This window comes from Tupaia chinensis, unplaced genomic scaffold (assembly GCF_000334495.1).
Source record: "Tupaia chinensis unplaced genomic scaffold, TupChi_1.0 Scaffold148073_2, whole genome shotgun sequence".
NCBI lineage: Eukaryota > Metazoa > Chordata > Mammalia > Scandentia > Tupaiidae > Tupaia > Tupaia belangeri.
Window position 1 is genome coordinate 108,804 of NW_006207924.1, and position 21,532 is coordinate 130,335.

Below are 21,532 nucleotides of genomic sequence, written 5' to 3' on the forward strand. Positions count from 1 at the left end.
TTTCCCTACTTTTTTGGCCTTGTGTTGCTATGTAGAGCTTTTCTTGAATTCTGTTCCTTTAAAAATAGCATTCTGCTTTTTTGACAGAAGATATGTTCTTATCCAAGGGTTTGATAGATTTTTACAACTTTCTTTTATTCTATGTATTATCTATTTTACCCTGAATTTATTTTAATTCTGGTCAATTGGTCTCATTTTTCATGGTAGAGACTTTCTTCTAATAAATATCTGTTTTTATTTAATAATGGACCTTGGACCAGCCAGTGGTATGTAGTTAAGGTATCTGGATCTCTCATGACCAACCACGTGGTTTGAGTCCTGGACTTGGCTGGAAGCTTGAGAAACATGCCAGGTGCATGTGTGCATGTGCCCAATATATGGAAAGAAGGGAGAGATGGAAGAGAAAGGATTGCATTATGACCATTCCCCATGTGGGGTGATTTCTCAGTTTTTTTGTTCTTTTCTCCCTCCCTCTCTCTCTCTCTTTCCAGTGAGTGCACACACCCTCTGGCAAATTAAAAAAAAAGAATGAATCTCACTATAGGGTCAGAAGGGAGTAGCTAATTCATTGGTAGTACATACAAATGTCAGTGTTCATAGGGATTTCTTTTTACTAGGTTGATCTGATTACACAAAGAGCAGTCTTTCAATCTCCTTTCTTGGAAATGTAAGACTGGTTTTCAGTGTTCAGGAAACTGAGCAGGGCAAGAAAGCTTGGATGATAAGAATGTTTAATCTTTTAAAATTTTTTTCAATTATTTTATTTAGCTTCATTTATTATTATTTTTTAATTTGGTGAGAGAGAGAGATTAAGAAAGCAAGCTGCCAGGTCCAGGACTTGAACTGTGGTTGGTCATGTGGGAGTCCAGCGCCTTTAACCACCATGTTGCCTGCCGGTCCCTTGACCTTTTTATGTATAAATTTCTACTCATTCTCTGTTTTTGTTACTATTTATTATATTCACCCTAAGTTATGCTCATGAATTCAGAGCTTTTCTAGTTTAACTTCTGCAGAAAGTAAACCATCTGTCTTCTGGGAGAAGGGAAACTCTTTTTTTTTTTTTTTGAAAGGTTTTCGCTATAGGGCGCGTGTGCTCACCAGACAGAGAGATACATAGAGACAGAAAGTGAGAAATCACCCCCCCAGGGGGGATGGTCACGCCACAATCCCTTCTCCTCCATTCTCCTTTCGGGATCTTGGACATGCACGCACACGCGCCCGGCGTGAGTTTTAAGCCACCGGGTCCGGGACGCAAACCACGGTCAACTACGTGGGAGTCCAGCGACATAGCCATTACGCTAACTGCTGGTTCCCAAGGGAAATTCATTTAATGTAGGAGCTGGAGGAGAGAATCTTGGGATCTAACTGCACCTTATTAAAAATTCCAGTCAATATTCCTGTTCTTAGTCCAAAGAACACACTTTAGCTCTCGAAGACGAGAACTAAAATTCTCAAGTTTCAAATTCCCAAGACTTTATAGAGTTCTGTGGAGTAAATCACTTATACTTAGCTCCTCCTAATCGTCATTAATGGCAGATAGGTTTCAGCTTTTTCTATTTTCTAGGTCATTCAATGCATATCTATGTATTGTCTAAATTTTAATTAATTAATTAATTTTTAGTTTTTTGCTATAGGGCACATACACTTGCCAGAGAAAGACACACACAGAGAAAGAAATCGCTCCCCAGGGAGTATGGCCATGGTACAGTCCCTTCTACTCTAATCTCTTCTTAGGATCTTGGACACACACACATACACTCCTGGCAGCATTTCCATACTGCTAGGTTTGGGACTCAAACCAAATAGCTGGCCATGTGGGATCCAGTGCCTTAATTTTCCCACCAGCTGGTGTTCTCCCCACCCCAAATTTCATTAATACGGGTCATGGTCTATTATTTCTTCATTTCTCTTCATATTTCTTATTATTTTATTGTATTTTAATGGAGTTTTAAGATGGAATAAATGCATGTGTTCTGTATTAGAGCTCTCTAGAGAGAAATAAGCAATGGGACACTGTGTGTGTGTATGTGTGTGTGTGGATAGAGAGAGAGAAAGAGAGAGAGGGAGAGAGAGAGAGGAGAAAATAATTCATTTTAAGAAATTGGCACAGGTTGGCCCTGTGGCCTGGTGGTTAAGGAAGCTGGATCCCATGTGGACCACTGAGTGGTTTGAATCTGGGTCCTGTGACTTGAAAACATGCTGGGTGACTATGTCGTGGCTCAAATTCCAACAGGATGGAGAAATGGAGGAGGAGGAGGGATTGTGACATGACCATGCTCCACTTGGTGGGTGCTTTCTCCTTTCTCTGTCTCACTCTGGCAAGCACAGATGCCTCATGGCAAAGCAGAAACAAACAAATAAAAAAGAAATTAGCTTGCACAATGGAGGCTGACAGGTCTGAAATTTTTAGTGCAGACTAGCAAGCTAGAAAGTCAGGCAACAGTTTTAGTTTCAGTCTTGACCTTGAAATCCTCAAGGCAAGCAGCAAGCTAGAAAGTCAAGTAGAATTTCTGTTTCTAGGCAGAATATGTTCTTCTCCAGCAAGCCACAGGTTTTGCTCTTAAGAACATCAACTGACTAGATGAGGCCCACCCAATGGAGGATAGATAATCTGCTTTACTTGAAGTCAATAGATTGTAAGCATTTTATTTATTTATTTATTTATTTATTTAAGAGGTTTTTGCCTTAGGGTGCAGGCACTCACTAAAGAAAGAGACAATAAGAGGGAAAGTGAGAAATCATTCCCAGGGGGTATGGCCACATTGAAATCCCCCCTTCTCTATTCTTCTCCCAGGATCTTGGGCATGCATGCACATGTGCCCAGCATAAGTTTCAAGTCACCGGGTCTGGGACTCGAATTGCAGTTGGCCATGTGAGAGTCCAGCAGCATAACTGCTACACCATCTGCTGGCCTTGTGTGTGTGTGTGTGTGTGTGTGTGTGTGTGTGTGTGTGTGTGTTTGTTTTTTTATTGCCAGAGGGCATGTGCACTCACCAGAGAGAGACAGAATAAGAGGGAGAAGGTACCCCCTCAATGAGGCGTGGTCACACTAGATCTCTTTTCATCCATTTTTCCATCGGAATTCTGGATACACATGCACATGAGACCAGTGTATTTTCCAAGCCACTGGGGTGGGTTTTCCGACTGTTGTTGATCATGTGGATTCTGGATCCCATAATCACTAGGCTGCAGGGCTGGCCCTGTAATTGTTAATCATGTCTACAAAATACCTTCACAGCAAAATCTAGACTAATGTTTGTTCAAACAACTGGGCATCATAGCCTAGAAAATTGACACATAACATTAACTATCACAGTCTACCCCTTGTCCACTTGGCACCCATAGACATCTCCTTAAACCATATTTAATCTCTAAATAAAAGCAATGATGGGATAATACTTAAAATGACACAAATATCCTTTGTACAACTGACAAAGCACTAACCCTTTTCGTAGAAGAGACTGTAAAGTCCTTGGGTGATGTTCACACTTCTCCTTGATTTTCTGTAACTATTATGTTGTAAAGATAATGATACTTAAATACTATCATATAAAACTAATAAATCTTGGGTTATTTTATAAAGGAATAAGAGTAGGAACAAAACATACACATAATCATAATCATAATCAAATAAGGAAGAAATATACATGACAATTACAGCCCTTATTTCTGCAACTGGTTATGGTCATAGCTGTTTTTTTTTAAGAATTATTTATTTTATTTATCATTATTGTTATTTTTAATTTGACCATAGCAAGACACAGAGAGAGCAGGGGGAGAGAGAGAGAGAGAGAGTGAGAGAAAGCAAGCAAGCTGCCAGGTCCAGTACTCAAACCCTGGTGAGCCATGTGGGAGTTCAGCACCTTTAACCACCATACCACCTGCTGACCCCAATAGCTAGTTTTAAAAATTATTTTCTTTTACTACTGAATCCATATGCCCTCTACCCTCAGCAAATATCTCAGCCGGTCATGCTTCTCTGCCAGGTCAGATGTTCTAAAACCTTCATTCTTAAAGAATGTGGGTCTTTATTAGTTCTGCTTGACTTGGGTTATTGTAGTTTTCCATTGACCTTAACTACAAGGCATAGTGGTACTAAGAGATACCTTAAGAGATTGCCTGTATTGCAGACATACTCTTCCTTACCTCTATTTTGGTAAGAATCCATATATAATCACACATCAAAATGAGCAATCAGGTGCATTGCTCAAAAGATCTGCCTGCTGAAAGGATCGCACTTCATTATTATCCTTCAGGGATGTCACAGAAAGAAGCTGTACTGCTGGGGGATAAACACTCTGGGACCCACTGAACCCAGTATAAGGAAGACCTGACCTAAAACTTAATTGATCACCTAACTGCCGTAAGTCTCTACTCTGACTAGTGGACCACAGTGATGTTTTGAGTTTCCTGGAATTAGTGTCAGTTCAGAGTCAGTCTCTGGTAGTCATTGGAAGGTCTATTTATTTCCTTTTCCCAAATGCACAGTTACTGGTAAAAGGTCATAAGCCTTTTGAGGAAGGCTGGGAGAAAGACTATCAGTATATATTTTTGGCAATGTCACAAAGTCCTTTCTTCAGGAGACCTAGCCTCCTCTTTATCTAAGGTGTTCTAGGTTTGTAATGTGACTCAAGTCTGAGAATTAGTTGAAGGTGCCTAATTCTCTGTTTTTATGATTTACATTAGACTTCCATCCATTTGACATAAACTCTTCAGTTTATATTAATCAAGTAATAATTTAGTAGCCTGCCCATTTCTTTCACTTCTAGAGATACAATGATCAACTAGCCATTGCTATAAGTCTGTGAGTCAGACTATTCTGATTACTGTTTTGACTCTGTTGTCCATTATGGTAATCGTGCCCACTTTGTCTTTGGCAATTTAGTGTTGCCATTTGGCCTCTGCCATTCCAAAATCCAATTATCCCCATAGCACTTAAGGATCTTGGTTCAGTGGCAGCAGTTCCAGTTGTAATTCCTGGCCTACAGAGAAGAGTGACCACAAAGCTCTTCAAAAATGCTGGAACTTTTTGAAAACAAAACAAAACAAAGAGAGAGAGGAAGGAAGGAAGGAAGGAAGGAAGGAAGGAAGGAAGGAAGGAAGAAGAAAGGAAGAAGGAAAGAAAAGGAAAGAAAGAGAAGAAAGAAAGGAAGAAAGAAATAAGTTGTTGGGGAATGGGAGGCTATTTGATTGTTAGCAAGAAATATTTTTGAGTAACTCAAGATGATGTCATTGGGACCAGCAGTTAGCGTAATGGCTATGTTGCTGAACTCCTATGTAGTCGACTGTGGTTCAAGTCCCGGACCTGGTGGCTTAAACTCATGCTGGGTGCGCTTGTGTGTGCGCCCAAGATCCTGAGAGGAGAACGGAGGAGAAGGGATTGCGGTGTGGCCATCCCCCCTGGGGGGTGATTCCTCGCTTTCTGTCTCTCTGTCTCTGTCTCTCTGGCGAACGCACACGCCCTTGAGCAAAAAACCTCTCAAAAGAAAAAAAAAGAGAAAAGAAAAGATGATGTCATTAACAAAAGGCCCTTCGTCTAATGTCCTCCATCCCTCTCTCAGTGTGTATTAGGTTTGAAGAATTTTGAGCCAGAGGTTACTGGACATGTCAGAAGTCTGGGCTATAAGTGTAAGATATTTACATATCATGTTTTTTAAAAAAATTTCATTGGCAAACTCTTACTTGGAACTTGGAAACATAGCAAAAGGGAATCTAAAAAATGTAGCTGTCAGCCTTAGAAGGGAGTAATGGTGGTGCCCAGATGACCAAAGACAGGTCAGCCCAGGAATGCAGACTTTTTGCACTGCCTTTCTTTCGGTACTTGCACTGTATTTCATAGGAGAATTATACAAGAACCCAATTCTTGATTCTGGGCTTCTAAAATAGTGTCAACTAAAGTTGGGTCCGTAAGGCTAACTATGCCTTGGAAGAGCTGAATGTGACACGGTGAATCTTCCCTAGATGTATTAACTAGATTCAGAGTACCAGTGACATGCAGGGGTTGACTCTTGGATTAAGTAAAGAAGACATAAATGAAAGTATTGTACCTCCACCTTGCTCAGTGGCCATCATCACCTGGCCAGGTTGAGTGTCTTCATGAAGTGGGTAGCTAAGAACACCAATATGCCTTCTGTTCCCATTAACATGGACCTGCCCGTATGAGGCAATGGTGGACATCCAGCTATGTACAGTCTTCTCATGAGTAGTGTGGGTGAGAATTCATATTGGCTTCTGGCAGTCATAATGAATAGTGTCACTGAGCTGACATCTTTGCATTTTAGTCAAAACAAGACATTGAAATAAACGTCAATGACACAGGCAGGCCTGCTTCCAGACATGTCTGCAATTAGAAAACTTGAGGAATTAGACTTGAAAAATAGCTTGAAGGAAACTTTAATCTATTTCTGAAGAGAAAGTACAGGTTATCTCTGGGGTCAGTTCTAATTCTTTGATCCACTAATTTTAGATGGTTGCATCTGGAAAGAAGTGGCAGTGACATTTTGGGACTCCTGTAGACTAATAATAATAAAAATGCCAGAGATTCCTTCAGAAACATTCTTCATGGTCATGGTGATAAGTGTGTCCTCTCTGCCCTACCAGAATGGGTAATCAGGTTTTATATGATAAACCCATTCTAACATTCCAATCTCCATAAGCATTTGAATACCTTCCAGTACAGTATACTAAGGAAATTTTTGGTATTTCAGCTTCATTTAGTGTGGGTTACATTTTGGTCCCTGTTTCATCCAACCAACAAACAAAACTTGGTAAGCTTTCTTTTTTATAGAACTTTCCAACCTTCGAGCTGCTCTGTGTGTGTTGTGTGTGTGTGTGTGTGTGTGTGTGTGTGTGTGTAAATACATATATATGTATTTTAGAGAGATTTTTGCTACTGGGCATGTGCACTCACCAGAGAGACAAAGAGAGACAGAGAGAAAAAGCAAGAAATCACCCCCAAGGGGAGATGGCCACACCACAATCCCTTCTTCTCCATTCTCCTCTTGGGATTTTGGGCACACAGGCACATACGCCTGGCGTGAGTTTTAAGCTGCCACGCCCGGAACTCGAACCATGGTCAACTATGTGGGAGTCCAGCAATGTAAACCATTATGCCATCTGCTGGTCCCAGAGCTGCAATATTAAATCCAGAATCTATATTTAATGAGTTCATATGAATAAATTCAGCCTGATTAGATTTGGTGTTCTTCCCACCATTATCCCATACCCTTAATTTCTATCCATACGAGTATTCCCTAAATTTCTGTCTATATAAATTGGAAAAATTCCAAGTCCATTTGGAATATAGCAAATCTCCTTTTGGGCTACACTTTGTACCTCACCTTTTGGGGCCTTCTTTGCTTGGAGTCTAGTTATAGGTTTAGAACCAAAGAGAGGTGGTGGGGGTGGGTCATGAGGATAATCGTAGTATCTTGCATCTACTTCAGGGGAGACCACAATTACAGTTTCCTTAAGCAAAGCAGGGTTACTCTCCTCAGATAGGGATGGAAAGGCTGCTTATATGACAGTGAAGGCACAGTTGAATTTAGGAGTTTAAGGTCCTCATCTTCATTAAGACTACCCATATATCCTCATTCAAAATTTTGAAGTATTTTCCTTCTTAATCATTGCCTTCACCATAACTGTGAGGTAGGAATTTAATTTACATTGTAATTTAGCTACTCACAGGATAAGGTTCTCAGTTTGTTTTTCAGCAATCTCAGCTCTGCAGTTCCAGAAAATAAGGTTTTCCTTCAGGGCAGACATAGAAACTTTCAGGTCATTTATACAGTTCATTATGCAGTGCTTGAGTTGGGAATTTGAAGTCCTGAGCTCATCCCTTTATGTCCCTAATTTACCCAGCACAATTAGGAGTCAGCCCAGATCACATGTGTGCATGCCAAATGTGTATAGGGAGGCCTCTTGATGCAAACTTCAACCTTCTTATAAGAATCCAGTTGCTTTACTACTACAACATCGTCTGGCCACTATTGAGTTGTCAAATAGTTGTGATGTATTTTTTTCTATGTAAAAATGCATCATGACTTTTCTGAAGACCCAATACATTTTATAGAACTTACCAGTGAAGCCATGTGGTTCTAGGCTTTTCTTTGAGTTATTATCCTTATTATTACTAATTTTATACATTTACTTATAATTGGTCAATTCTTATTTTCTATTTATTCTTTAGTCAGTTGTGGTAGTTTGCAGTTTTATAGGTATTTGCATATTTTATCTAGGTTACCTAAGTTGTTGAGATACAATTTTTGTGATATTTATAATTAATTCTATAAGATTGGGTAGTAGTCACCCCTATTTTGTTCCTGTTATTAGTAATATGAATTTTCTCTCTTTTCTTGGTCAGTCTAAGCAGTGATTTGTCAATTTTGTTGATCTTTTTAAAGAGTCAGATTTAGGGGCTGTTAGTTTTCTCTATTGTTTTTCTATTTTCTATTTCATTTATTACTGCTCTAAAATTTATTGTTTCATTCTTCTTGATTTGAGTTGAATTTGTTCTTCTTTTTACAGTATCTTAAGATTATATTATTGAGGTTCTCCTTTAGATTTTTCTAATTAAAATTTTTTTATTCATTTTTTTTTACTCATGATAGAGCATGTGTGTGCATGGCAGAGAGAGAGAAGGAAAAAAGCACTCCCCTACAGCATCTAGTCATGCTGCAGTCCCCTCCTTCAGTCCTCCAACCCACTGGATCTTCAACACTTGTGTCATGCCTGACATGTTTCAGGCTGACTGATCCAGGGATTCAAACTGCATTTGCCACATGGGATCCTATTTTTTCTTGAGCAGTGCATTATTACTATGCTATAGCACTGGCCCCAAAGATTTTCTTTTTAACCAAAGAGCATGAGTGCTTGCCACACACACACACACACACACACACACACACACACACAGAGAGAGAGAGAGAGATGTTGTGTCTTTGTTTTCATTCAACTTAAAGTATTTTCTAACTTTGTTTTACTCATTGGCAATATGGGAGTGTGTTTAATTTCCACTTATGTGTGAATTTCCCCCAATTTTTTTTATTGGTTCTTAATTTAATTCTGTTATATCCAAAGAGCATTCATTGTATGATTCCAATTCTTTTAAATTTATTGAGACTTTAAGAATCCCCTGAAATGGGGACCAGAGGATGGTGTAGTGGTTCACGTCACTGGACTCCTACATGGTTTGAGTTCTGGATATGGCACCTTAAAACTCACGTTGGGTGGGACCAGCAGTTGGTGTATGGCTATGTCACTGGACTCCCATGTAGTCGACTGTGATTTGAGTCCTACACCTAGTGGCTTAAACTCACACTGGGTGTGTGTATGTGTATGTCGTAGATTCCCAGAGGAGAATGGAGGAGAAGGGATTGTGGTGTGACCATCTCCCCTGGGAGGTGATTTTTCGCTTTGTCTCTCTCTCTTTGTCTTTCTGGCGAGTGCATGGGCACTATAGCAAAGACCTCTACAACCCCCCCAAAACAAACAAACAAACAAAACAAACCTCACGCTAGGTGCATGTGTGTGTGCATCCAAAATCCTGAGAGAAGAACAGAGGAGAATGAATTGTGGCATGGCCATCCCCTCTGGGGGGGGGGGTGATTTCTCACTTTGTTTCTCTGTGTCTCTGTCTCTCTGGTGAGCACATGCATCCTATAGCAAAAATCTCTCTAAAAAAATCTCCTAAAATGTGCTCTATAATGGAAAATGTTACATGTGCTCTTTTTTTTTTTTTCAAGAAAAACAGTTTTAGCTATAATAAATCAAAGAAATGCTAAGGAACTTTGCTTAAAACTTAAAGCCAGGAAACAGGTTAGGATTCTGTTCAAATAGTATGTATATGAACCTATCGACAGCTCAACACAGGACAGAAATCTTGAAAACCAGACAACAAAGCCTAGAAGAAAATCAGCAATATTTTAGTCAACAGTCATAAAATGCTATTTCACCAGTTCAGTCTCATTTACTTAATCTATCTTCTATTGTGGTTTGATCTTCCCACTTGAATTCTGGGATAAAATATTCAACTCCAGACTTGTCCCTATGATTAGGTTGGCCATTTTCTCAGTTTTTGAATTCTTATTTGTGTGTGTCTGAATTTAATTTTCCTGATATAGCACTCCCTTGAGAACTTCTTGGAGATCTGTTCTGGTGCTGGTAAATTCTTTCAGGTTTTGTTTATCTGAGAATGTTCTTGTCTTTTCTTTTCATATGAAGGATAATCTTGCCAGGTAAAGTATTCTTGGTTGAAATTGCTTTTCCCTTAACACTTTGAATATATTTTCCCATTATTTCCTCGCTCGCATTGTTTCTGATGAGAGGTCTGCTGCTAGCCTGATGGGATATCCTTTGTAGGTAACTTGCCATTTTTCTCTTGCCAATCTTAGTATCTTGTCTTTGTCTGTGGTTTTCATCAGCTGGATGTTTGGATGTTTTATGGTATCTAGTATTTCTCGTATATTATTCTCATTTTTTTGAGGGCGGGCAATTTTCTCAGTCTTTGCAGTGAATTTTTCTAGCCCAGCAATTTTCTCTTCTACATCTGAGATTCTATTTTCTGTATGATCTAGTCTGCTTTTAATACTTTAAAGGGAGAGTTTGACTTCCTGTATTATAGGCTTCATCTCTAACAGGTCCATTTGATTCTTTTTTTAAAGTGTTTAATTCCTCTTTTAGGTCTTGCAAGAATTTCCTCACCTTCTGGAACTCGTCATCTTCTTTCTACTTTCTCTTCTGCAGTTCATTGTCTCTCTTCTCTTTCATCTCTGTTAGCTTTGCCATTATGAATATTCTAAATTCTTTATCAGACATTTCCATGATTTTCATTGAACTGTCTGTGGATGAAGAGGAGCTGTTCTTTTCCCTTGGAGGAGAGGTATTTTCTTGCTTTCTCATATTTCTTGTGGCTCTGCAGTGATTTCTAGTCATCTTATGGATGGTGTGTTTCTTCCCAAACTTGAAGTTCTATCTGAGCATTCAGAAGTGTGCAGAAAGAGATGATCTGGAATCTCTTTGCTGTTCTGTTTTGATCCCACTCGAGTTTGTGGGCTGGAGGCTGAATTATCAGTAGAAAATCTTCGTTTCTCTTTTTTCCCTGAATCACTAGTTCTCAGGAGCCATGAAAGAGTCTCCATTTGGTCTTGGAAACAGTATGTATTCTGTAGTTGTTTACTAGATTTTTCTATAGATATCTGTTAGTTCTTGTTGATTTATAGTTGTATTGAAGTCTTGTATTTCCTTGTTTATCTTTTCATCTTTTGTCTTATTCTATTCATTGTTAGAAGTGGAGAATTGAAGTCTCCAACTGTTATTATTGAATAGTGTATTTTTCCATTTGGTCTTGGAAACAGTATGTATTCTGTAGTTGTTTACTAGATTTTTCTATAGATATCTGTTAGTTCTTGTTGATTTATAGTTGTATTGAAGTCTTGTATTTCCTTGTTTATCTTTTCATCTTTTGTCTTATTCTATTCATTGTTAGAAGTGGAGAATTGAAGTCTCCAACTGTTATTATTGAATAGTGTATTTTTCTCTCAATTCTGTTTTGGCTTGATGTATTTTGAAACTTTGTTGTTAAGTATACATATATTTATAATTGTTATACCTATTGTCCTTTTCATCATGAATTACCCTTCTTTTTTTTTAAAAAAAAAAAAACTGCTGTATGACATGTACCATAGCCAGAAAGATAGAGAAACAGAGTAAGAGAGAGAGAGAGAAAATGAGAAGGCATCCCCTGGGGTGGGGGGATGACCATGCTGAAACCCCTTCTCCTCCATTCCCTTGGAATTTGGGGCATGCTTGAACATGTGTCTGGTGTGTTCTTCAAGTTGCCAGGTATGAGACTCCAACCATGTAGTCAACCATGTGGAATCCAGCTGCCTAAACTATCATGCCACCTTCTGGTCCACAAATGGCCCTTCTTTGTCTCTAATGAAGATGTTCACCTTAAGGTATAATTTTTCTGATATTAGTATACCATTTCAGATCTTTTGTTTACTGTTTGCATGGTATATCTTTTTTTTTCTTCTTTTTCTATTATTTTCAACCTATTTGTGTCATTGAGTTTGTAGTGTGCCTCTATAGACAGCATATGGTTGGATCATATTTTTAAAATTTATTCTGTCACAGTCTCATTGAAAAAAGAGAGCACTCCAAGTGATACCCCTCCTGAACGTCTTGGGAATTTCTACAGGGATTGCTACAGAGAAGTAGGAGGCATGACTACATCTCTTCACTACTTTACATCTCTTCCCTCTGACCTTAAACAAAGCCTAGACAAAATATCTTAAAGTCTCTTACAGATTCAAGAGAAAGTAGACTCCATGGCCATGGTAACTCTCTAAAACTGAAAAGGCTTGGACCTTCTCACAGCAGAAAATGGGGGTCTTTGCCTCTTTCTGGAAGAAGAGTGTTGCTTTTATCCTCCTCCCAGTTGTCCCCATTGTAATTATTCTCTTCTTAGTTTCTGCAGGACCTCCACTCCTAAAAATGCTAAAGTGCTTCATCTGAGACACTATACAACAACTGGCCTTCAAATAAGCTGAAAACATCTTGCTCCTCCAGAGGGTATGATATTCATAACTGCCTCCAGAAGACCCACACCACTCCTCCCATCACCTTGAAGGACAATGCCCCTTCTCAGCATTAAGAAGCTCCAGAAGACTGATAATTGCCCATAGTCCCTTGTTGCGCCCTTGCCCTACCTTTTTAAAAATAGAAGATAAAAGCTGAAAATGTTAGATGACCCCTTTAGATAAATTTCCTGTCATAAAATAAGGAGACATTTATAATGACCTTTGACCAGAACCTTCCGGCAAGAACCCTTTTTTACTGGCAAACAATACCACAAAAATATTTTATCTTATGCCCACAGATGGGCCCATAAAGTCACGATGGCAAGTAAACTAATAAAATTATCTGTGATTCTCTTGACCCTCCCCTTCCACTCTTGATAAATACATCACATCTCCTCTGTAGGGTGGGCTGAAGCACCTCTGGCTTCAGACTCCTGCGTACACTTTTTCAACAAACTGCCCTTTTTCTCTTGAAATTTTTTTTATTCTGCCAATCTTTTTTTTCTTTTTTTAGTTTTTTTTAATTTTTTCTTCCTCACAGGACATATGCACTTGCTGGAAAGAGAGAGAGACAGACGAAAAGAAGGAAAGTGAGAAATTACCCCCTGGGGGATGGCCATGCCACAATCCCTTCTCCTCCATCTCCCATTTATTTATATTTTTTATTATCATCATAATCTTCTTTATATTATATTGGATTACATATAACTTTACAGTGTATTACATTGCTTTTTCAGAAAGGAATGCCATGCATGTCAGTCAGTACAGAGACATTAATCTCCCCACTTCAACATTCAATATCTTTTCTATGTTTTCCCCAGTCATTATTATTATTGTTCTAATTATTTTTTTAAAACAGTCAATCGCTATTTCTCATTTTGCTTGTAAAAATACTTTGCCCATCATGAAATACTTCTCAGGCCAATCCAGTTGAGAATACTATATATGTCATCATCAACAGTTAATAAGCCATATCTGTTTCTCACCACAATGTCTTTTTTTAAGTTGGAATATTTAACCCATTTATACTAATGCAATTACTGAAAAGGTAGGATTTACATCTGCCATTTTGCTGTTTGTTTTCCATGTCTTTTTATTTTTAATGCTTGCTGGAGAGGAGAGAGACAGAGAGAAAGGGAGAACTCACTCTCCAAGGGAAATGGCCATGGCACAATCTCTTCTTATCCATTGTCCTCCTGGGAATTTGGGCTTACAAGTATATGTGCCTGGCATTAGTTTTAAGCCACCGGATCTGGGACTCAAGCTGCAGTCAGCCATGAAATCCAGCTGCCTTAACCACCATGCCACCTGCTGGCCCCCTTCTACATGTCTTATGTGTTTGTTTTGTTCCTGTGTTTCTCCATTACTGCTTTCCCTTGTGTTATATAGGTATTTCCTGGGTACTCCCCCTGGCTCAGTGGTTAAGCACTGTGAAGAGGAAGCAGGATCCCACATCAATGACCAGGGTTCAAGTCCCAGCCTCTGAAGCTTAAAAAACATGTACAATTGCCTCAAATCCTGACAGGATGGAGAACTAGAGGAAAAAGGATTGCAATATGATGAAGCCTGATGGGGGGATGCTTTATCCCTCTTTGTTTCTCCTCTCTCTTGTCACATCCCTGTGATATTAAAAAATAGTTATTTCCTGGTGTGCTATTAAAAATAATGTAATTTAATTTATTATTATTTTCAAATTTGCTATAGATCACGTGAGTTCACCAGAGAGAGACAGAGAGAGAGAGAGAAGGCAAGCTGCCAGATCTGGGACTTGAGCTGTGATTGGCCATGTGGAAGTCCATCACCTTAACCTCCTGGACCTATCTGGTGTACCATTTTTCATTTATTTGTCATTTTCTTTACTATATTCTAAATTTTATTTTCTTACTGGTTGCCCTAGTGGTTAAAATTAATATCTTAGCATAAAATCAAGTTCATCTCAATACCAACTTTCTGGGTTTTTTAATAAAAAATGTATCATATTTTATTATAACTTGCTTTTCTTCTGTTTCTCCTTTATTATATAGGGCAGTCTATTTATTTTGAAATCATGTGTAGGTGAATGTCTATGACTCTCACTTTAGGACAGTGAAGGGGACATGGCCAAGCATCTGTTACAAAACAAGAGTGTTAAGTTCCATTTGGAGAATGAGACATAATCAAATACTTATCATGTCTCTAGTATTATGATAAAGTTATTATCAATCCTGAGCTACCAGAAGTGGCAGGTAGTCTTATCCCACTTAGAAATTAGAAGAACAAGACTTGCTTAGTGAGAGTCAGAATGTTCTTGGACTTGGGAGTGGCATTCAGATTTGTGTAGGTTCAATCAATCTCCCAACTTTGAACTGCAATCACTCAAACCATCCTTTTCATGACCTCAGAGTCTGCCTGTGGTCAGAGGCTGTGCTACTGCCTCATAAGCCAAAAGAGAGGCCACAGACTCTTCCCACTTCTGGACTCCCCCAATTTGTACCCAAGGGTTCTCTAAGTAGATCAGCCAGTGTCTACCTATAAATGTCCTACTTAAGAAAATTTCACAGTGAACTTGGGCAACAATGTTGTGTCCCCAAGGCTAAAGATTTCTGACCAGCATCAAGACTAGAACATGTGTGGTTTCCTCTTCTAGTAGTGTGTGGTCAGATGACAGTGGGGCTGACTCCTTAAGTTGGTACTACTTGGGAGTTTTGTCTAGCAAAGTAGTAACGGAGCTAAAGAGGTTTAGAAAGACCACCACACAGAGGGGTTGGAGAGGAACATTCTAAAATTCACACCGAGTAATAGGTCCAGAGAAGATGGTCCTCTCCATTCCCAACTGTCACAGGCACAAGTAGATCAGACCTCATTACCCATCTCCCTAGAGTTGCAAGGCCACATATAGAACATCACCACTATCTGCTTCCTTCTGTCCTGGCTCCTGTGGGAACTCCAGTACTGCATGTGATAGCAGTGTGGCTGGTACTATCACTACTTGCCACATTGGCCTTCATCAGGCTGATTCTAGATGGTTTTCTCTCTTCTTGCCTACTCTTTTCTCCATTATTCTAAATATTATTACTGTTGATTCTTGTCCTTAGGTTGATATTTTTCAAATTTTCTCAAGGGAAAACTCATTTGGAAGTTTTTATCAATTTGTTATAATAGAAGGGACAAACAGGAAAAAGAGATATGGCTTGATGAGTGATTTCTGCCTCCCTTGATGATATCATAGGTTATGATGCAGAGCTCCTAGGGATGTCTTTTTATTGTTTTTTATTATTAATTTTTTATTACATTTAATTGTTGTACATCTTTACAGCATATAAAATGAATTTTCCCAGCATGAATACACTGCATATTATTCCAGTCAAAGATATTACTGAACACTTCAATGGATAAATTCCCTTTTTTGTGTCTGTTAAATGTTTTGCCCCCCCCCATTCCCTTCCTTCCCACCTCCATTACAACTTACTTTAAATCTTCACTTAATATTTTCATTACCTCTACACTCCTTTACATTATTCTAGGTCATAGAACAGAGGACTTCAACCCCTGGGCCGTGAACTGGTTCGTGGTCTTTTTGGAACTGGGCTTCACAATAGGAAGTGAGTAGCGAGTGAGTAAACAAAGCTTGATTTGTGTTTACAACCTCTCCCCATCACTCACATTAGCATCTGAGCTCTGCCTCCTGTCAGATCAGCAGTGGCATTAGATTCTCATAGGAGTGTGGACCCTATTGTAAACTGCACATGTGAGGGATCTAGGTTGTGCATTCTGTATAAAACTCTAATGTCTGATGATTTGAGGTGGAGCTGGGGTGGTGTGGCTAGCACTGGAGAGTGGCTGCACATACTGCATTATGGCCAGCTGCATAATTATTTTACTATACATTGTAATGTAATAATAATAGAAATAAAGTGCAGAATAAATGTAATGCACTTGAATCACCCCAAAACCATCCCCCTTCTCCAGTCCATGGAAAAATTTTTTTCCATGAAACTGGCTTCTGATGCCAAAAAGGTTGGGGAACCTCTGTCCTAGAAGGCTGAATCTTATGGACTATATCTCCTAAGTTCCATTGTTGGCTGGATCTCTTTGGCTTTGGTCAATGAAATGCACTGATAGAACTTTGGAAGGCAGAAGAGAGAAGGTATTTCTTCCCTGTTTCCTCTCTGATTTGGGCTCTGTTTTATTGGAAATGACTGCATCTCTTCTTGAAGTCCTTCAAGACTTCAGCTTTTTCCAGAAGGATCCTTCTCCATGGCTCTAGTTCTCACTAGGCTCCAGTAACATCATTTCTTTCTTTTGCACTTTTAGGCTTGGGGTAACAATTTCCTGCTATTACTAGTCTCTGGATGCTATAAAATCTCTTGTTTGGTCTCTTAGCTTGCATATTTCTCTATAAGTAATGTCTATAGTTTTATCTCTTGAACCAACTTGAGTTGGACTCTTTTTCCTGCTAGGACTCTGACGGATAAAGAAGGGCTGGTGTAAGACAGAGCTATTACAACTAATTTAGTTCCATTGGAATGTCCAGCTCAAGGCTAAAGTCTATATGTAAGAAAGGGCAGAGTAGATTGGGTCATAGGAAAATGAAGCCAGAATCTTAATTAAATTGTACTTGAAGCCAGATATTCTGGATATAACCTATTAAGAATAAAAATAGTTGGATATTTCTCTAACATGACGAAAATACTTAAGTTTATAAAAAGAAGGCTTTCATGTTTAAGGAATAAACACTAGAAACATTCCCATTAAAATCAGGAAAAAGACAGGGATACCAGTTATTTTCATGATTATTTAACATTTTTCTGAAAATACTACTTACTGCAATTGGCCACTAAAAAAAAGAAATGCATTATTAATATTGGAAAGAAAAGAAGAATAAATGAAGACAAATAACTAGAAATCTGGAATCTTAGGTAGAAGAATATTCCTGTAAAGATGCCAGTTATTCCTCAGAAAACTTATAAATTACACATTTTCAAGTTGAAATCAAAAAATAGGATTTTTAGGGAACCAGCAGTTAGCGTAATGGCTATGTCGCTGGACTCCCACGTAGTCGACCGCGGTTCACGTCCCGGACCCAGTGGCTTAAAACTCACGCCGGGCGCGTGTGTGTGCATGCCCAAGATCCCGAGAGGAGAATGGAGGAGAAAGGATTGCCGTGTAGCCATGCCCCCTGGGGGGTGATTTCTCGCTTTCTGTCTCTCTGTCTCTCTCTGTCTGGCGAGCGCACGCACCCTATAGCAAAAACCTCTAAGAGAAAACCTCTCCAAAAAAAAAAACAAACAAAAAATAGGATTTTTAGAGGAATTTAACAGAATAATTTATTTTATTTTCAAGCTTTTCGCACTTTTATTCTTTTTTTTCCACATGGTTCCTTCTCATTGCATTCATCACTCTACTCTTCTTTCTTGTGATACTAAATTCACTCTCACTTCTCTTCCAGTCTCAGACCACCTGGGGGAGTGGGGGCGGAATTCTCACACACCATAGTCCCTGGGGGGTAGGAGCAGGGTATGAAGCCAAGCTGAGTGAGCCCAGCCTCCAGATCTTCTGGGTGAGAGGTGTGGGAACCAAACTCTGGCAGGGCAAACCCTCCTCTTCACTGGGTCACCTTGGAAGGTCTAAAAGGCCCCTGCCATTGCATTGAAGTGTTTCAAACTGAGTCTGCTGGGTCATCTTTCTTGTATATTTTTTTTCTTGATTCCCCTCCTTCATGGCTGCATATCTGGATCTGGCTAATGTGAAGAGATAGTCACTGAGTCCGTTTACGAATTTGGCCACTTTGCATCGGTCTCTCCCATCTGGACAAGAGACACCCTGTGTCTCTCAGCTTGGCGGCACATGGCCAAGCAGAAATGCAAGTGGAGTTGCTCTAAGGCAGAATGAAAGCCTTGAGAGAAGGGAGCTAGCTGGTGTATTAGTCCATCCAGGGCTCCAGCTATAGGACAGGCTCATTCCAAATGCGATGCGTTTTAAGTAGGCCTTCCTGGTGAAGCGAGGCTCGCCAGGGCAGTGCCAATGTCCTGTAACATGTACTAGATTTTCTGAAGCTCTTCAGCAAATGTGTGGCTCTTTTCTGTAATTAATTCCATAGCAAATCCAATACCTGAACTTAATTCATCTGTAGTTCCCTGTCTTCAGACACTTGGTCATCTTTGGGTCTCTGTTTTCTCGTGAAGGTTCTAGAAAACTCTTTGTCTCCTGTTTTGGTGTAAACTTGGGAAATCTTGGGTATCTTCCAGAAAGACCTGTCCCTGTCTTACACATCCTGCCAGCCACGGCTCTAGAAATGGGGAAGCAGTAGCCTGCCCATGCCTAAGCACCCGCGCAGGCCAAGACGGCCTCCTAGGGCCCGCACAGTCATGCGCAGGGCTGCTGGACAGAGAGAATAATATTTTTTTTCCTTTCTTTTTTTGGAGAGGTTTTTGCTATAGGGCCTGTGCGCTCGCCAGACAGACAGAGAGAGATAGAGAGACAGGAAGCGAGAAATGACCCCCCACGGGGGATGACCTGCAGCAATCCCTTTCTCTTCTATTAGGAGAATAATACATTTTAATCTCTAAATAAACACATGAGAATAAGCAGGTAAATTTTGAAAAAGAAAAATTGGCATGATCTTATCTTTCTAGCTATTTAAGCATATAATGAATATACTATAATTAAAACATCTTAGGAAATAATAAAAAAAAAAAGAAATAGACTAAGGGACCAGCAGATGGCGTACTGGTTAAATCACTGGACTCCCACATAAAATCCCAGAACCAGCAGCTCAAAACTAATGCCTAGGCATGTGTGTGCGTGTATTCAAAATCCCAAGAGGAGAATGGAGGAAAAGAGATTGCTGGGTGCACATGGGGATGGGTGGGCGGGGGGATGTTAATCGCTTTCTGTCTCTTTGGCAAGAGTGCACACCCTATAGCAAAAATCTCTCTAAAAAAAAGGAACAGATTAAAGGAGCATAATAGAAAGTCAAAAATAGATCCAAATACTTGTAGCTATTTATTTTATAATTATGATCAAGGTGACATTTAATTATTTTTATTTTTAAAAGTTTATTCCATGGGAGACAGAGACAAAGACAGACAGAGATGTACCCTCAAAGGCTTCTCAGGCCATGATTTACTCCCAGCCTCAGAGCCTGGATCATGGGCATGTATGCCTGGAGTACACAGGAAAATCTTGACATTTGAATCCCGAACCTTCTCATATGGGTCTAGCCTCCCAGGGTGTTGTGTTACTCTATGCCACCATCTAGCCCTAAGGTAACTAACTAAATCAGTGAGCTAAAGAGGGGCTTATTTGATAATAGTTATTATTTGACGATTTGCTAACAATTTGGAAAAAAACAATCCGGGCCTGGCTTAGTGGTGCATTTGGTAGGTAGCAAACTGAATTGTAGTGCTGGAGGCTGTGTGGGTCAACTGCAGGTTCAGATCCCTGATTCGGCCTGAAAACTTGTCAGGTAGACAGGCAAGTGCCCAGAGTCCTGAGGAGCTGGAGAGTTGGGAAAGGGATCATGGTGTGAGAAGACTGTTGAGGGTGCTTCTCTTTCTTTTTTCATGCATTTCCATGTGCTCTCTACCATAGGTAAAACAAACTTAAAAATATAATTCCATATAAGCCCCAAATTTGGATTTAAAAGAAAACATTTTAAAAATTAGAAGAAAATAAAGACCTTCAGCAGTGCATGAAACGAAAAAAATGTTTAAAAAAACCTGAAGTACTTTGTACCATAAAGATAAAAAAAAAAATCTAGATAGTGGAAGTCTGAAAAAATAAACTCAGGAAACATTTATAACACTTATGGCAGTCAAAGGACTCATTTCCTTAATTTACAGAGCATGCTTAAGTATTAATAAAAAAAGATAAACAACCTAGTAAAACTGGGGAAAAGCAGTATACATAAAGGAAAACATAAATAGTCAATAAAACTAATAGAAGATGTTTAATCTCACTTATAATTAAAGAAGTCTAAAATTTTGGGAGCACAACATAGACATACATATGTTTGTGGGACCAGATATGGCATAATAGTTATGTCACTGGACTCCCATGTAGTCAACTGCAGTTGGAATTCCAGACCCAGCAGCTTAAAACTCATGCTAGGTGCCTTTGCATGTGTGCCCCAATCCCAAGAGTAAGATGGATGAGAAGGGATTGCAGCATGGCCATCTCCCCTGGGGAGTGATTTCTCATTTTCTGTCTCTGTCTCTCTGGCAAGTGCACGTGCCCAATAGTAAAAATATCTCCCTAAAAAAATACATATGTGTGAGATGTGAGTGTGTGTGTGTATGAATTTAACAGGTGAAATTTGGCAATGTGGATGAATTTGAAATGAACATTTACTTTGACACAGTAATTTTACTTCTAGGAATTTATCCTAGGGAAATAGTGGCATGATTGCCAAGATATATGTATACAAAGGTCTTCACTGTGGCATTTTTATAAGATGAAGATTGCAAATGGGGCTAAATATCAATCAGTAAAAGAGTGGTTTCATTTTGGCAAATTACTTACCATATAATATTACTGTAACTGACTTTAAAAAGTACACGATATATGGTGAAAAAATAGTTTAAAAAGTAGTATGCAGGGGGCTAGCAGGTCACGTGGTGGTTGGGGCACTGGAATCCTCAATGGCTAATTGCCATTGGGTCCCAGACCTGGCTTCTTGAAAATCTTGCCAGGCATATGTGCATGTGTGTCCAAAATCACAGGAGTAGGATGGAGGAGAAGGGGATGTGGCATAGCCATCCCCCTGGGAGGTGCTTTCTTGATTACCCTTTTGCTTTCTCTGTGTCTAGCCAGTGAGCACACATGCCCTATGGCAGAAACCTTAAAATAATGAAGAGTAATATGCAAGGTATTAACCCAAATTATTATTATTTTTTCTCACGCTCTCTCTCTTTTTTTTTTTTTTTTGGAGAGGTTTTTGCTATAGGGCGTGTGAGCTCGCCAGACAGACA

At 39.4% G+C, this 21,532-nt stretch overlaps 1 protein-coding gene and 1 pseudogene across 1 annotated transcript in view; one reads left to right on the forward strand and one right to left on the reverse strand.

Annotated features, from left to right (window-relative positions):
* The window catches only part of ARMCX1 (armadillo repeat containing X-linked 1), a 56,617-nt gene that overhangs the window by 25,524 nt on the left and 9,561 nt on the right, over nt 1-21,532 (forward strand). The window contains exons 3-4 of the mRNA XM_027768952.1: nt 12,470-12,573; nt 16,085-16,162. The gene's annotated coding sequence lies outside the window, so the exon portion shown is untranslated. The remainder of the gene's footprint in view (nt 1-12,469; nt 12,574-16,084; nt 16,163-21,532) is intronic.
* Nucleotides 18,174-18,930, reverse strand: LOC102481010 (corrinoid adenosyltransferase-like; annotated as a pseudogene).